This window comes from Scyliorhinus canicula, chromosome 3, assembly GCF_902713615.1.
Source record: "Scyliorhinus canicula chromosome 3, sScyCan1.1, whole genome shotgun sequence".
Classification (NCBI taxonomy): domain Eukaryota; kingdom Metazoa; phylum Chordata; class Chondrichthyes; order Carcharhiniformes; family Scyliorhinidae; genus Scyliorhinus; species Scyliorhinus canicula.
Window position 1 is genome coordinate 164,705,871 of NC_052148.1, and position 5,319 is coordinate 164,711,189.

The 5,319-nt window shown below is 46.8% G+C and overlaps 1 non-coding gene across 1 annotated transcript; it reads left to right on the top strand.

Annotated features, from left to right (window-relative positions):
* The first annotated feature begins 4,518 nt into the window (after positions 1–4,518).
* trnag-gcc lies at positions 4,519–4,589 on the top strand. The gene has a single exon. It is a non-coding gene; the product is annotated as a tRNA-Gly (tRNA).
* The last annotated feature ends 730 nt before the right edge of the window (positions 4,590–5,319 follow it).

Consider the following 5,319-nt stretch of genomic DNA (forward strand, 5'->3'; position numbering starts at 1 on the left):
CTGTCCCTTCACTGTTGGTGGGTCACAATCCTGTAACTTCCTCCCCAATAGTGCCGTGGGTATATCCACACAATCTGCAAATGTTCACAAAGCTGCTCACCACCACCTTCTGAAGGGCAATTCGGGAAGGGCAATAAAAATGCCGGCATAGCCAGTGATGCCCACGACCGTATAAGATGAAAAAATATAATTGCTGATGTAAATCCGGAAAGGAGAAGATTCACTTGCCCTAGCGGAGTGGATGAGATCATTCATCCCTTTCCTGCTCTGCAAGGCTGCCCTCTTTTGGAGCACAGGGGCACTGATCATGCTGGCTACCTCCTCACAGGCCGCTGTGGTCAGACGGTGGACGGCCTCCTGCCCTCGTTCCTCTGAAAGAAGATCTCCCATTTTTCCATAATGGGCTAAGGAGAATCTCCAGAGAGGTATCACTGAAGGAAATAACCCAAGAGATCACTGGAGCTTGGGGTCAGAGCTTGCTGCTTCCTCACAGAGATTTTTGGTCTCCAAAGGGCCTGGCGCAATGACTGAATGATTGTCTGGATGCTTTTTAAATATGGTGACCGGACATGACAGTGGGATGAGCGACTTTCTGCCCGCAGCTGCATAATTAAGGTGACCAGCGCCCAATTTGGCGTGTTTAGCCAACGCACTCTTTGGCAGAAATCACTCCAACTTCCCGCTCCCACACTGGACTTAGTCCAGAAGAAGAAAATTCCAACCATTGCGAGACTTTATCGGGAATGTGTAGAGGCGAAGTCAAGGAGCACACAGACGCCCAAACGACCATTTACCCAGCCTTTCGAGCATCACTTACCCTGCGTGTGGCACAGTCTGCAGATCGCACATTGGATGTATCAGCCATCTCAGAACCTATTGAACTGGTGTGGAAGCAAGTCAACCTCGGTATGAGGAACTGCCTGAGAAGAAGAATGTTTGAAGTGAAGTGCAGCACCCTGCTGGACCTTTCAAGCATTCACCGTCTAAGCAAGCTTTTGGAAACTTTCCTGCACACAAAGGTTCTCAAGAGCATTCTATAACTGCCCACTCGTTCCCAGTATCTTTCCCATTCACGTCTTATCACGTTCATTGTCCTGATGATCTTGTGACATTGCTGCACAAACCAGGATGCTCATATCAGCTTTCAAAGGGATGCAGTAAAGAATGAAATGATGTTCAGTCTGCCTTTAAGTTTCATTTATGGTGAGTCGCATAGATTAATATTTCTGGCTTATCTCAGTGAATCTCTGAAGGTCTGCATTTTCTTCCCGATATTCTCAGAGATAACAAGCTTGTAACACACTATGGAGCCACTCAACAATTTATTTCCATAACAAGAACTTCAGAGGATGGGACTGGGTGAGAGGTGTGGGGCAGTGGGGATCCTGCGGAAATGGGGGAGGTGTGGTTTGTAATGGTCCGTCGTTAAATAGGGTCCTCCATTCCCTTATTTCTGGTTCAGTGCTTTGAGAACCTTCACACCAGATGGGAGACTGCTGAGCTTCATTCTCACAGTGGGATTGTTCAAGAAACTGTTCCATTACAGTTAGCCTTTATTGGCTTCCCTGTTGTGTGATCGTTAGTACACCATTTCACACCAAACAGAAAGAATAAAACTACAGGTTTCTCAGTGTACTTTACCCAATCGTCATAAGCAATACTCGGTTAACCCTTGATTATTGAACACAATAATTTTCAGCCTCATTTCTGCAATTCACTTTCATAGAATCAGAGAATTTACAGTGCAGAAGGAGGCCATTCAGCCCATCGAGTCTGCACCGGCTCTTGGAAAGAGTACCCTACTTAAGCCTACACCTCCAGCCTATCCTGTAACCCAGCAACCCCGCCTAATTTAAGGGCACTTTATCATGGCTAATCCACCGAATCTGCACATCTTTGGACTGTGGGAGGAAACCGGAGCACCCGGAGGAAACCCACGCACACACGGGGAGAAAGTGCAGACTCCGCACAGATAGTGACCCAAGCCGGGAATCGAACCTGGGACCCTGGAGCTGTGAAGCAACAGTGCTAACTACAGTTCTACCGTGCCACCCTTCACTTTCTTCCTGAATTTTAATAGCCTTTAAAATTAACTCTCAACATTTGTTTCGTTATTAGGGTAAGCTCATTCACTCCATGCTGCCTGTGGGAATATACAGTGAAAGACACAATGGTCAACTTGGGGAGGGGAGCGAGCAGAGGTCAGTTTAAGATCAAGAACTACAGAAACGGTTTCCTTCAGATCCTGCTGAATTTAACAACAGGATCTGCTTTTGCATTTTTAATTTCCATTTCCTGAATGCAGGCAGCCAGCCAGATTGAGAGGCCGCTAACTGGTAGACGATGGGCCTTCAGAAGCAGGCTGCAGTGGGGAGAGGCGATGATCGGAGGGAGGCAAAGGCATAGATTGTGGGGGGTGTGGTGAATGTATTACGGCAACCATTCACCATGTTTTACATTGCATTACATTGTACTATGTTGATGTCCTTGTGGGCTGCGCCTATGGACCATTGTATTACATTACATTGCACTGTATCATGTTGGTGCCCTTGTGGGCTCCGCCCCTGGCTCCGCCCCCTTGAGGGGAGGTATATAGAGCTGCTGCCCTGCAGGCGGCTCTCAGTGCAGAGCAGTCGCAGGCAGGCACAGTTCTAGCTGATTAAAACCACTGTTCACTTCAACTCTCCGTCTCATGTGAATTGATGGTCGCATCAAGGGATGTGGAACATTGATAAGTGAATCAGGAGAGATCAGAGTCAGGGTGGGGATGGAGTGGATGGGGGGGGGGGAAGTCATGTAGTGGGGGAGAAGATCATTGAAAGTTTGAGTGGGGAGCAATAGAAGCAGCTCCCAGATCGGCGAAGACATTGACTGAAAATGAGTTTATCGTGGGGTTGGCTTATCAACGGGGTTTAACAGTTCTCTTGGCGGGTTGAGGAGAAGCTTCCCTTTAGCTGTCAGGTTTCCTTGTTCCAGGAAACCCAGTTTGCCAGCCACTGAAACTGGTACAGATAAAACAAACCTGAGGCACAGAGCCTCATTATAATATTGAAATGGTTGACACACCTTACAGAAGTGATTTGGTTACCCACTCTCCTTTAAAGGCTCCCAACCCACACCCACCCGTTTTTGGGGTTGAAATGGGACAGCCATGGGGATGCTAGACTGGGCTGCTGATTCCCAGCCCTGCTCTCCTTCCAGAGACATCTGCTGCAGGGGATGTAGAACTGGTAAATTTACCCAACTGTTTCATATTTTCTGTTATTCCATTCCATCGACTCCAGATGGAAATGGAAAACACATCAAATTATTCGCAATGGATAATGAAGTACCATGCTTTGTCCTGTCGCAGTGGAACATCCTAGGCTAGATAACTGTCTCAGGCAAATATAATGACAACATTTGCTTTCAGCCAGCAATTGATTTTCGATGACCCTCATAAAGATTGGTTATGACTGCAAAGTTATTGTTGTTCGTAATGATCACAAACATGGAGGAAGCTCTCTATGTTAGGTGCAGTAACACGTAAAAATGTGTTTGTTGCACTTGACACACAGGTCGAATCTTTAACCACAGTGTTTAAACAGGCTCCTTGAAAAATTGGGGTTTTTTTCTAATGAGAATGTATTCTCCTCAAGGGTTTAAATGATCTCTGCCACTGAGTGGCTATTACTGCAGTGTTCCCTTATAGGCATGTGATGGCTTCTGACCATCACTCAGCCCCGAGGCGAGACATATTGAATTTACATTCCAGGAGACATTTAAGCAGTGCATGCATTTTACTGGGTTTTCACCTGCTGGTTTGCTGCCCTGTCCAGAGAACTGTACAAAAAAGATGCAGCTGGTCAGGTTCTGGAGATGGACAGACAACACCAGTTATAATGACAGGACTGGCATCAAATTCAGGGAAATGGACGACATGGTTTTAATTAAGTAGTGGTGTGTGGTCATTGTCATTTAACAACCAGATCAACAGTCCGGGAAAGACTTGGATTTACATAGCGCACTTCACTACCTCAGGAAAATTCACATTATTTTACAACAAATGAAGCTAACAAAAGCAAATACTGTAGATTCTGGAAATCTGAAATAACAGCAGAAAATGCTGGAAGCACTCAATATCTCGCAAAATCTGTGGAATGAAAGAGAGCTAATGGCCGGGATTCTCTGCCCCTATTTTCGGCAGACAAGAAAACTGATGGGAGCGGAGAATCCAGTGGTAGTCCCCAAACAGCTTTTATGCTGGTCAAATTATCTGTTCAAATTAACCCCGCCCCCTGTCCCCTGCCAGTGTGACATCACGTCAGCAAGGTTTCCAACAGGTCCTGACAAACAGATCAGGCTAGGAGAACCCACCAGGTAGACATGGGCAAAGCACTGGTGGGAGGGGAGGGGGAGAGGAGGAGAAGAGGGTCATGTCCAGGCCATACTATAACAGGGCAGAGTTATTGTCAGGGGCAATGCCAGGGGGCACTGTTGGGGAGGTTACGTTTCTGTTGGGCAGGGCAATTGTGGTATGCATTGGTGGTTCGGTGGTAGAATTCTCGCCTGCCACGCAGGAGACCCGGGTTCGATTCCCGGCCAATGCAAGGAATTTCTTTTAGGGCAGCACGGTGGCACAAGTGGATAGCACTGTGGCATCACAGCACCAGGGTCTTAGGTTTGATTCCTGGCTTGGGTCACTGTCTGTGCGGAGTCTGCACGTTCTCCCCGTATCTGTGTGGGTTTCCTCCAGGTGCTCTGTTTCCTCCCACAGCCCAAAGACGTGCAGGTTAGGTGGATTGGCCATGATAAATTGTCCTTAGTGATCAAAAAGGTTAGGAGGGATTATTCGGTCCCTGTATCAATGAGGGGTATCCCCATGTCCATGCAGGAGGGTTCTCATGTCCAAGGCTGGGGAAGGTTCTCCATGTCTGTTGGCTGGGGGGTGTTCCCATGTCCGGAGGAGCAACCTCTGCTTCTTAAATTTTGTATTTTTTAGATCAGGGCGCCTGTCGTGGGACCTGCCTCCAGCATTTTTTCTAACTAAGTGTCAAAAAAAAATGTGGAGCCAGCAGGCAATACATTGCGTTTCCTACCTGAGTTGACAGTTTTTAAAAAAATGATAAAATCCCTCCCGCAAAGTTTCAGCTCAGTGACCTTTCATAAGAACTGAGGAAAGACAGACTTGTAATTTATTTAGAGCAAGTGAAAGGGGGGGAAGGTGGGAAGAATAATAGAAGGGAAGTTGTGTTTTTAGATGGAGGGCAGGTACAATTCAAAGACATAAGGTTTCATAGTGAAAAGTCAAAGTGATGAGATAAGTAAAGAAACAAAAGA